The sequence below is a fragment of the Diceros bicornis genome, chromosome 5, assembly GCF_020826845.1.
Source record: "Diceros bicornis minor isolate mBicDic1 chromosome 5, mDicBic1.mat.cur, whole genome shotgun sequence".
Classification (NCBI taxonomy): domain Eukaryota; kingdom Metazoa; phylum Chordata; class Mammalia; order Perissodactyla; family Rhinocerotidae; genus Diceros; species Diceros bicornis.
The window spans coordinates 14742286-14754851 of NC_080744.1; the positions used below are offsets into that span (position 1 = coordinate 14742286).

Sequence of the window (12566 nt, forward strand, 5' to 3'; positions counted from 1 at the left end):
GAAACATTAATAAGAGTATCGTACAGGCTTTTCCAAACCAGGTACAGACATCTCACCGTCTGAGCCTCACTGGCCCACAGGCCTGAGCCGCTTTCTTTTGCAATTTCCTGTCCTGCCGTCCTTCGCCCTCGTCTGTCACTCCGCCGGTTCCCACCCCGCTGGCGACTCCCCAGGCCACTGCCACTGCCACTGCCTGGGCGCTCCTCTCCCGGCTCTCAGCGTATAAAGGCTCACCTGAGAGACATCCTAGGCTGTCTCCCTGTGTCACCTTTGTGTCTCGCAGGCAAGAGATGGTCAATAAACGAAAATGAATGCCACAACTCAACAGCGGTGAATCCAGGGCTGGCTGTTACTATCAGAGACCAGCAGTGAGCTACGGAATAAATGCTTCAATTGTTCCGGAGGGACAAAGTAGACACTTTCCTAAGTATGGCCTCGAGGGAGTAACGTACATTCTTTACCTTATTTGTACGCTTTGTTAGTGAGAGGGCCCTCGGCTAGTGTGGTCGTTAACACATTTGTGTAACTATTAAGCAACCCTCCCCCCGCCCACCCACCCACACACTCTAATGTGTAACAGCTGCTTCCAGTCTACCTCCACCCCAACACGCACTCTAGAAACGCAAACCAGGGGCCAAGGGATGTCACCTTCCACTCCACCCCCTTCCCAGAAAAAAGGCCCCCTTGGTAGACACGGATTCGCGGACGGGTATATGGAACACTGTAGAGCTTTTTGCCTTGTACTTGCTATTTCTTAGCGTTGACGCGGCGTCTTCACATTTCCAAAGCACTGTACCAGCATTTATTAATCCTCACAACACCCCTGTGAGGTAGGTCGTTATGTCCTTTATAGTAGGGAAACTGAGGCAGAGAGAGGTCAGGACAACCCTCCTGAAGCCACAAGGGCAGCTGTGGAGGGACCACACCCGAATCCAGAAGCTAAGGCTCTCCATCACACGTTCGCCCACGGGTGGGCATTGCATGGGCACGTTTTCACCAGTGAAGGTGACACGAAGGACAGAACACACTCAGCCAAAAGGAAAAGCAGCAGTTCAAACAGCATCGGGGAACAGGGGTTCAAGACGGAGACGTTAACCGGCACACCAGTGAGGCACGAGGACACGCTGCAGAGAAGGCTGGAGTCGTGGGGACTCGCCATGAGCCCTAGACCAGGCCTTCTTCAGAACGGTGTGGGAAGATGTCAGCACGCTGGGAACCCACCCGAGGGGGGACCCACCCAAATGCCTGTGGCTTCCAGATGGGAGAAAAGTTAGAAAACGACAGTGGGAAAATCCAATCAATCACTCAACCTAATTCCACACTAGGAATGACATTATGTTCCTTCATAGGAGAAAGGCCAAAAATATCTGTAATGTAATTACTGACAATCAATCAGTATCCTCTTTGTGCCCTAACTTGTATCCCAAGTATTCCAATGTTTTCCACCCACCGACAAGTGCTGTCCCCTACAGCAGACCCCCTCCTCTCTCCACACCAGTCTACACACCCGGGCGACAGCTACCAGGTGGCTCAGAGGCATCTCTCGCCTGGTTCATCCGCTGAGCTAGGGAGGGAATCCAGGAAACCGGAACAGACCACACTCTCTGCTCCTGAATTTTAGGAACAGCTGTTCTGACCGGCCTCTGCCCAGTTCCATCTTCTATGACTAGGAAGAGCTTAGAGCACAGAGAGAAGCAGTTCATTCTCTTGTAAAGGGACTGGTGAACTCGGTTCAACATGCCATTTTAAAGGAAATAAGAAAAAAGAAAGTAAAGCATAATAGAGGAGTAGATTTCTCAGAGCTACTCCGAACTGTAGAGTGATCCAATGACCACAGACTTAGAAACCATCACTGTTATCACTGTTTATTTGACAATAGTTGGTTTAGTCTACAAGTTTAAGGCAAACATACTAATGCATTTGCTTTTCTTCACAAATCATACTTATAAAGAGTACATAAAGTCCGTCCCAAAACTTCTAAGAAATGTTCATAATTAAAAATAAGTCTGATTAAGATGTTTTCCAGGATACACGAATGAACTAAGGTGGCATACATTACTTTTTAAAAACAAAATTCAAAAAGAAAAAGGTAACGGCAATCTTTATCTTGTTTGAACAATGTGTTCTGAAAGGGTTAAACTTCAGAAATTACTTAAAGGCAGAGAAGATTGGCAGCCACAAGGAATCCTATTCATAAAATAAACACAGTCATAGAGGCCGCTTGAAAACAAGGACCGCCCTCTGGGCTTTGCAGGGGAGGAGCGCGCGCCGAGCGCCCAGCGCCCGGGCAGCACGCGGGTGCGGGAGCGCAGCGGCCCGCCGCAGACTGGCCGCACCCGGCGACGGCGACGGCGACGGCGCCGCTCCGCTGCGGCTCAGAGAAAAGGAGAGGAGATGCGCTTCGTCAGCTGTGTCCTTGTTTCCAGTGAGCTGTAAATGCCTAACGTCATGAAGAAAACAAAAATAAAATCTGAAGGAAGGCAGCCCTTTGTAACCGGAAAGTGGAGCGTGTGGCTTATGTGTCTCCATGTAACACGGCCAGGCAGTTCTGCAGCAACTGGAGGTTACCCTATGAGGGAAGGGAAAACCAATCATGAAGTTCCAATACTTGGGAAGAATCTTGTTGAAAATATACAGGATCAGAAATCACATAACTTTAAATTTGTTAAGATCATCAGAATTTTGGAAACAGCCATTTATTACGTACAAGTCGAGGTTTAAAGACATAAAATTATGTAACTTGTTTCGGGTACCATATTTTCCAAGTACCCGATTCTTCTGTAAATTTCCATCTAGACCAGTATTAATGTTTCGAATTACTGATGTTCTAATGAGGGAGGGATCCAGTATGCCCTCTGTGTCCAAGTTAAACTAGGAGACATTTTCTGATTGTAAGATAGGTTCTGATCACTTTCCTTTAGCCATTAACACATACGATAGCATAGGGTTAGAGCAGTTTTGATAAAAATAGTAAGATTCCATACAAAGATTTTCTATGAAATTCATACCTAAGTACCCACTTGTAAAACACATAAACTGGCATCCAAATTTAGAGACACGTTTAAAGACAAATGTGAGTATATTCAGGTCACATTAATTATGAATGGGGGTGAAGGAACACCTCCTCCTCAGAGCAGAAGGTCGACTAAAATGTATGAAGAACGATGGGATCAGAAAATGACCATTTGGCAACCATCGTAATAATAACTGATTCAGGCAAAAAGTCACGAATGGATGCTAAAAACAGTGCGGGGCTGAAATGCCAATACTGTAGCCATTAGCTACGTGAAGCCATCTAAAATTTAAATTCCTGTCAATTAAAATGAAATAAAAACTCAGTTCCTCAGTTGCACTACCCACATTTCGACCGTTCGATAGCCACAATGTGGCTAGTGGCTACCATACTGGACAGCGCTGACCGAATATTTCCATCTTCGCACAAAGTTCTGTGGGACGGTGCTGGTTGAGTGATGGGGTGTTTCCATAGGCCCAAGGGTCTCCCCACAGAATACTTCTTAATTCCAAAGTGTAAAATAGTAACTTTGCCACCGAGAGACCTGCAGACATCACTTTAAGAAAATGATCCAAGTCACACGTTGCCAGTAAGGCAGCAGATTAACAGCACGTGCCTCTGCTGTGCTGCAGGGAGGAGATCCGAGCATCACCCCCGCGGCGTTCCTGCCCAAGCGCGTGACCCAAACCCAGTAATCAGACACACCCCAAAGGAGGGCAGCCTACGGGCCTGTGCTTCTGACAGTGTCCAGCGTGAGGAAATACAAAGGCTCCGGAACTTTCCCAGGTTAAAGCAGTCTAAAAAGACATGTGCACCGAATGCAACACATTATCTTGAATTTCCTTTTGCCATTGAAGACATTACTTGGACAACTGGTGGAATGTGGATAAAGGTCTCTGGATCAGATAGCAGCATTCTATCAATATTAATTTCCTAATCTTTATAACTGTACTGAGTATCGAAGAGGATTACTTGGTTTTAGGAAATTCACACTGAAGTGTTTAAGAATGAAGAGGTATCTATCTGCAACTTACATGGCTTAAGACAAAAATAGTGTGCACAGGGGTGTGTGTGTACGTGTGTGAGTACGTGTGAAGAGAGGGAGGGAGGGAGGAAGAAGGACACGCAGCTGTGGTAACGTGCACACTTGGGAAATCTGGGTGAAGGGCATCCAGGAATTCTCTGTATTTCTCTTGCAACTTTTCTGAAAGTCTGAAATTAAGGGAAAATAAACATTTAAAAATTTTAGGTGTTTTGGTTACTGTCAATTTTTTGCCAGTGTGACAACAGAACTGTGACAAATGACTTTGAGCCTGTCCGTATTTGTGAGATTATCTTCTTAAAGGTATACTCCTCAGTGGGACTGGTGAGTCAACAGAGGCACACCCTGCACTGGGACACACTGCAAACTGGCCCCCGAAAGGGCGTGTGCTCACCCCCTTACCAACAGGGCACGTGAGGACTCGCTGCACAGCCTCAGAGTCGGCGTCATCGCTTCTATTTTTTTTACTGCCCTCCTCCTCATACATTTTATACTGCCTTAATAAAGAATCCGAGACTATTTTCAAGGACACAAAAATGACCTAACTACCAAGTTTTCTGTTATAATCAGATTTCAATTATGTGATAAGACATATCCCAGTTATACTAGATGAAATCCAAAGTGGTTTTAAACCATCTTGCTGTGAGTTTAACCAATATCTAGTCTTTTTGGAATAATTTATGTGGATCCTGGGACCAAAACGGGACTTTGTTCAGATTTACAAAATCATTAAGAAATCTCGGAGCGGGGGGGGGGGGGGGGGGGGGGACGGGGGGCTGGGGCGGTCCCGTGGCATAGTGGTTAAGTTTGGTGCGCTCCGATCGGTGGCCCGCGTTCGGTTCCAGGGCGTGGACCTGCACCACTCATTGGGGGCCATGCTGTGGCGGCGACCCACATGCAAAACAGAGGAGGACTGGCAGAGACGTTAGCTCAGAGCGAATCTTCCTCAGCAAAAAAAAAAAAAAAGGAAGAAAGAAAGAAGAAAAGAAAAGAAATCTTAGACACCAGAGCAGGGTTTCTCAACCTCAGCACTCCTGACATTTTGGGCTGTATAATCCTTTCTTGTGGGGGCTGTCCTGCACACTGTAGGACGTTTAGCAGCATCCCGGGCCTCTACCCGCTACATACCAGTAGTAACCCACCCACGAGCTACTGCGACAACCGCAAATGTCTCCTGCCAGGCAAAATCGCCTCCAGTTGAGAGCCCCTGGACTAGAAGAGCGATCAGAAATCTGAACACAAAGAACACATTTGAGAAAGGATTTGAAAAAGTATAGAATCCGGGAATCAGAGGCTGGCATCAATCTATAGTAGGGTCAGCAAACTTTTTCTTTCAAGCACTAAACAGTAAACATTTTAGACTTTGAGAGATATTTGGTCTCTGTTTCAACTACTCAACTCTGCTGTGAAAGCCACCACAGACAGCACAAATGAGTGAGCTTGGCTGTAGTCCAACAAAACTTTATTTACAGATTAAATTTGAATTTCATAGAATTATCGGGTCATGAAATATTATTCTTTTGCTTTTCTTGTAACCATTTAAAAATATGAACACCATTGCTGGCCCACCGGCTGTACAAAAACAGGTTGTAATTTGCCAACCTCTCCTTGATCTGTAACAAAATCTTGGACAGTTTATAACCTCTTTAAAAAGAACAAAAACAGTGAACATTAGAAACCAACACAGGCTCAGTAGGAATAAATCATGCCAAGCTTATCAAAAGATTTTTCTCTTGACAGTGTTATTAGACCAGGAAATCAGGCAACATATATCTTGATTTTAATGAGGAATTTGATACTTCTTATATCCTTCATGGATAAAATGAAAAAACAATGGTTGATGATAGTATAAATAGGTGAATTCATAACTATCTAACTATAACCAAAGAATATTAATTAATGAGTTCATACCAATCAGGATAGAAAGAAAGGAAGGGAACTAAAAATTTAGCTGTTTTTGGTGCCACACACGTCTACGATTAGATTGACAACGTTGATTCCTTTGGTCCTGATCAATCTTTTATTTTTATTTGTTTACTAATTTTTTTTGTTGTTGTTGGTGAGGAAGACCAGCCCTGAGCTAACATCCATTGCCAATCGTGCCCATCTTCCTCTACTTTATATGGGACGCCGCCACAGCATGGCTTGACAAGCAGTGCGTCGGTGCGCGTCAGGGATCCGAACCTGCGAACCCCGGGCCACCGAAGCAGAGCGTGTGCACTTAACCACTTGAGCCACCAGGCTGGCCCCCTGAACAATCTTTTAAATCTAAACTTAGATGAAGACATAAAAGGGAAGTTCACATAAATTACAAATGTCCATCACTTGGGAGGAGTGACTAGTATAACAGTCAAATACCATCTGATCAAATCCAAGTTTCCAAAAGAACTAACTCTATGCGCTGGGCTAAAACTAGCAAGCTAATATTTAACAGACATAAATGTGGCTTGCAATCACATTTTAAAAATTAAATGCTCAATAAATGAAAAAGTTCTAGAGATCTGTTGCACAACATGAATATACTTAACACTACTGGACTGTACGTTTAAAAATGGTTAAGGTGGTAAATTTTGTTATGTGTTTGTTTTCTTCCTCCCCAAAGCCCCAGCACATAGTTGTATATTCTAGTTGTAGGTCCTTCTAGTTCTGTGTGAGCCGCCACCACAGCATGGCTACTGACAGACAAGTGATGTGGTTCTGTGACCAGGGACCGAACCCAGGCTGCCGAACTTAACCACTGGGCCATCAGAGCTGGCTCTGTGTTATGTGTTTTTTACAACAAAAATGAAAAAAATAATTACTAAAAAAAACTGCCAAAACACACAACTACAGGTTTGTGGTTCAAGAACTGAGTTATAAGAGGAAGAAAAGAAAAAAAAAGTGTGAGTATAAGCCAAATCAAGCTGGTGCAATATGGCAGTTTCAAAACCCCTCATCTTATACATATAAAACACGCTGTAAGAAGCAACCTGTACAATAATTAGTAGGTGTATGGGAAAGCGTTTGCACTTCCAGGCGCAATATTTCAGAAGAGCAATGAGAGGAGGGCAATAATATCACGAAAAGATTGTTGAGGTGTAGGGGATGAAAATCTCTAGCCCAAGGATGTCTAGCCTGGAGGAGAGAAGATACATAAAGAATATAAAGTATTCAAATATCGGAAGGGTAAACTGTAATTAAAGGAATGAAACTTATCTTTCTTATTTTAGATGAGAAAACTTGGACATATTCGCCAGAGTTACACAGAGGTAGATTTGTGTTCATTAGCGAGCGCCCCCAAAATCTCAGTAGTTTTAAGCTTTAATAACTTTATAAGTGTAAATGCTATAAATGTATCAAAAAATAACATTTAAAAGTTTACTTAAATTTCTTTAATACTTATTTATAGTTTTGGGAATTCTGAATACATTTTTTTTTTTGTGAGGAAGATTAGCCCTGAGCTAAGCGTCTGTTGCCAATCCTCCTCTTTCTGCTGAGGAAGATTGGCCCTGGCCTAACATCCACGCCCATCTTCCTCTACTTCATATGGGACGCCACCACAGCATGGCTTGACAAGCAGTGCGTCGGTCTGAGCCCGGGATCCGAACCTGCGAACCCTGGACCGCTGAAGCGGAGCAAGCGGACTTAACCGCTACACCACTGGGCCGGCCCCTGAATACATTTTTAATTTTCAGTCCCTATGACCAAAGACAGCAAATATTAAATAATTTTTTTTTTTTTTTTTTTGGTGAGGCAGATCAGCCAAACATCTGTTGCCAATCCTCCTCTTTTTGCTGAGGAAGATTGGCCCTGGGCTGACATCCGTGCCCATCTTCCTCTATTTTATACGTGGGACACCTGCCACAGCGTGGCCTGATACTCTGTGCATACCTGTGTGCCTGGGATCCAAACCTGCGAACCCCTGAGCCGCCGAAGTGGAGTGTGCGAACTCAACCACTACGCCACTGGGCTGGCCCCTTAAATAAATTTTTAAGTGATTTTTTTTTAAGGAAGATTTATATTTTTATTTATTTAGTTTTTGTGTGTGAGGAAGATTGGCCCCGAGCTAACATCTGTGCCAGTCTTCCTCTATTTTGTATATGGGACGCCACCACAGCATGGCTTGATGAGCAGTGTGTAGGTCGGCACCCGGGATCTGAACCCACGAACCCCGGGCAACAGAAGCAGAGGGCATGAACTTAACCACTACACCACCGGGCTGGCCCAGTCACGTGTCGTGGTTTTTTTCCGGCTGAGGAAGATTCGACCTGAGCTAACATCTATGCCAATCTTCCTCCACTTTGTATGTGGGTCACTGCCACAGCATGGCTGCGGATGAGTGGTGTAGGTCTGTGCCCAGGAACTGAACCCAGGCTGCCAAAGTGGAGCGTGTGAAACTTAACCACTAGGCCACGGGGCCGGCCCTATTTTTTTTAACAGCTACTCAGAAAATGGTACTGGTTTCACATATCAGGTACTAGAGTCTCGCAGAGTTGACCATTAGAGACATTGGAGATGCTATTCTTGTGTGAATTAGGTGATCTTTACAATCTCTCTCAATTCTAAGCTTCTCTATTTTAAAAATTACTATAAGGTTTGGGCTAAGCTTTATCTTTATGTTAACTACAAGAAAGGGCCTAATTAGAAGTAAACAATACTGCAAAAAACTCTGGAAGAAGGATTTTATTTACTAAAACCAAATGTTTTTCATGTGTGTGTGTGAGGAAGATCAGCCCTGAGCTAACATCCATGCCAATCCTCCTCTTTTTGCTGAGGAAGACCGGTTCTGAGCTAACATCTATTGCCAATCCTCCTCCTTTTTTTCCCCAGAGCCCCAGCGGATAGTTGTATGTCATAGTTGCACATCCTTCTAGTTGCTGTACGTGGGACGCGGCCTCAGCATGGCCGGAGAAGCGGTGCGTCGGTGTGCGCCCTGGATCCGAACCCGGGCTGCCAGTAGCGGAGCGTGCGCACTAACCACTAAGCCACGGGGCCGGCCCCTAAAACTAAATGTTTTGAAGCAGTGAAATAATCCTGGAAAACACAATTCCAATTCAGGAATAGTTCTTACAGTATCTCTGCACAAGGAAACTGCCACCGAAGGATTATTATCAATTTCCTGACTCATTTCTAAATCCAAAGTCACTTAAATTATTAAATCTTTAATATGACGCTACCTTTGCATGCTTCAGTTCTAACTCTGCCAGTTCCACTAAATTTTTTCTGAATGCAGCAACTCTTCTTGTCTTAAAATCTATAAGTTCTGTGAACAAGAGAGATTCGGATTAACTATTGAATTTACACAGTAGTCTAAAGCACACTTGATGATCAAAGGTCGACATAACGGTACCTTGTTTTGCAGATTCGGATATTTTCTCAAATTTCTGACAGCATGATTGCTGGGACGTTTCAGCCTGCAGAACGTCTTTGTGTTTCGCTCTAGCTTTATCCAGTGCTTTGTTAGCATTTTCATAATCCACTAGTGCCCGAGATCGTCGATAGAGGAGATCCTATAAAAGAGAGTGCTTCACGGTAACACAGGCTGCGTGTGCCTAGTGCTTACGTTCATAGCTCTCCAAGCATCATCAGAGCTAACACTCACACACTGAATACCACAGGCCAATTACTCTTCTCAATGCTTTTTCATAAATCAGCTTTATTGAGATATAATTCACATACCATATAACTCAAAGTGCACAATTCAACGGTTTTGTATGTTCACAAAGTTGTGTAATCATCACTACAATCAATTGTAGAACATTTTCATCACCCAAAAAGAAACCCCACATGCATTAGCAGTCGCTCTCCATTTCCTCCCACACCCCCCAGCCCTAGACAACCATTAATCTGCTTTGTGTCTCTACAGATTTGCCTATTCTGAACATTTCATAAAAAAATGCAATCATATAAATACGTGGCCTGTTGTGTCTGACTTTGTTCACTTAGCATAAAGTGTCAAGTTTATCCATGAATCAGTACTTCACTCCTTTTTATTGCTAAATAACATTTCATTGTATGGATATACCACGATGATTCATCCATTCATCAGTTGGCAGACACCTGGTTTGTATCCATTTTTTGCCTAGTATGGATAATGCTGTTATGAACATTTGTGTGCAAGTTTTTGTGTGGCCACGTTTTCATTTCCTTTTCATATCTCATTACTTAGGAGTGGAACTGCTGGGTCACCTCGTAACTCTGTGGTGTACCTTTTGAGAAACTGCTCAACTGTTTTCCAAAGTGGCTGCACCATTTTACATTCCCACCAACACTGTAAGAGGGTCCCAATTTCACCACATCCTTGTCAACACTTCTTTTCTTTCTTTTTGATAAAAGCCACCTAGTGGGTGTGAAGTGATATCTCACTGTGGTCTTGATCTGCATTTCCCTATGGCTAATAAAGTTGAGCATCTTTATTTTGCTGAGGAAGGTTTGCCCTGAGCTAACATCTGTTGCCAATCCTCCTCTATTTGGTACGTGGGTTGCCACCACAGGATGGCCATGAATGGTGTAGGTCTGAGCCTGGGAACCAAATCCAGGCCGCCAATACAGAGCATATCAAACTTAACCATGGACACCAGGGCTGGCCCTTGAGCATCGTTTTATGTATTCATTGGCCATTCGTATATCTTCTTTGGAGAAATATTTTTCAAGTCCTCTGTGCATTTTTAAACTGGGCTATTTGTCTTTTTATTGAGTTATAAGACTTCTTTATATATTTTGAATACCTGTTGCTTATTAGGGACTTACATGATTTGCAAATATTTTCTCCCAGACTATGGGTTGTGTTTTCACTTTTTCTTGATAATGTCCTTTGAACACAAAAGTTTTTAATTTTAATAGAGTCCAATTTATCATTTTTTCTTTGGTTGCTGTGCTTCTGGTGTCCTAAGAAATCAATGCCTAATCAAAGGTCATGAAGATTTATGTTTATGTTTTCTAAAGATGTTATAGTTTTAGCTCTTACATTTAATTTAAGTCTTTGATCCATTTTGAGTAAATTTTTACATATGGAATGAGGAAGGGGTCCAACATTTTTTTCATATGACTATTCAGTTGTCCCAGTAGAGTCCTCTCATCCTAGAAGGTGCAGAGGTGCCTGCCACCCAGTCAGGGAGTGAGGACACTCTCAGTCGAAGGAAGGCCACCTCAGTGTGGCTTGCTGTGCCTCTGTGGAACTTGCGCTGGGTGGGTGAGCGGTCTTGGGTGGTGGGCACACACCAGTTGGGATGTGAAACGTCTGCAAAATACGTGGAGCCAGGGCAAGGAGTCCAACCCGGACATCAGTGTTCTCTGCCCCTCCCCTTCCACTCCAGCGCCTCTCCAGGAAGTCCACAGAACCTGGACCCGTTTCGGGAAGCAGCCGCCTCTGCCAAAGGACTTCAGGTCGGTGGGCAGAGGAGAGGAGCCACGGCCTCGAAGGCTTGGTATCTGTCGGCCTGATCACGTCCTGGGCTGTCCTGGACGTGGTCTCTCCACCTGATCCAATAGCCTTTCTCCAGTCACTTCTCAGTGAGCCTAGGTCATTGCGGGCAGGAGGGTGGAGGAACACATCAGCACCCGGGGAGGAGAGGCTCTCGGGCCGGGAAAATACAAGCCGAGCCTGGAACATGGAGCTGAGCCAAAAAGAAAAGAAATGTGCAGTGAGTGATGCGGTCACGGCAAGCGCAAAACAGTCAGTTTGAAAGAGCTCCCGCGGGCGAAATCAAGGTACTGATAGTAATGGATTATATACTCCATCGAATAAAATAAAACTACGATTAGTTTCACTTGTACTAAATGTTAACGAAACAGAAAGACGGCAGCGCTCTCCGCAACATGTGTTCACTAAGCGCTGTAAGCATAGCAGATTACCCGTAACTAAGTGAGCGATCGCATAAGTTGCCGGGTCTTACGTTTGCACACCACAACCCTCATGAGAGAGCGCGAACGCAATTCCCTGCTACCACAAGTTATGCAGTCGAGTTACCCACATTCGGAGAAATTGCACAAGTCAGCACATCCACAGCGCAATAAATAAACCTCGTCCTGGAAAACCACCTTCGTGATCATGGTATCTCCCCTGCCAGATAAGTATAAGTCCCCCCCGCACGCTGCACCCCGCACCCCGCACCCTCGCATGCGCCCCGCTCCATACGCACGGTCACTTCCCTCGCGCCCCCCGCCGCACTCGCCCCCTCCAGGCCCGGTGCTCCCACCACGCCCACCCGGACCACGACCCTGGCGGCGTTCGGATCTCCACACGCAGGACGCCGCGGCCCGGCCAAGCGGGACCAGCAGCCTCTGCGCGCACGGTCATCTGCATACGCCACGCCCCTGTCGTGACGTCCGCTGCGTCCCGTCTCCCGCTCGGGGATACGGGACCTACGAATCCCCACCGGAGACCCGACGAGTCCGGGACCTGGAGGGGACGCCCGGGAAGACCGGATCTCGCGGCGCCGGCGCCCGGCAGCTGAGGGCCCCCTGGGGGCGGGTCAGGGCTCGGGTCTGGTCTCGCCTTCCTTTCAGCAAAAAGGAAGTTTCAGCGCATTT

The 12566-nt window shown here is 45.3% G+C and overlaps 1 long non-coding RNA gene and 1 other non-coding gene across 2 annotated transcripts; both read right to left on the reverse strand.

Moving 5' to 3' along the window:
• Positions 1–1849: 1849 nt before the first annotated feature.
• LOC131405680 (uncharacterized) lies at positions 1850–9574 on the reverse strand. The gene is made up of 3 exons (XR_009220009.1): positions 9385–9574; positions 9212–9297; positions 1850–2569 (listed from the first exon to the last, which is right to left on the reverse strand). It is a non-coding gene; the product is annotated as an uncharacterized LOC131405680 (long non-coding RNA).
• Positions 9575–11948: 2374 nt separating this feature from the next.
• LOC131406549 (U1 spliceosomal RNA) lies at positions 11949–12111 on the reverse strand. Its single transcript, XR_009220189.1, has one exon. It is a non-coding gene; the product is annotated as a U1 spliceosomal RNA (small nuclear RNA).
• Between the last annotated feature and the right edge of the window lie 455 nt (positions 12112–12566).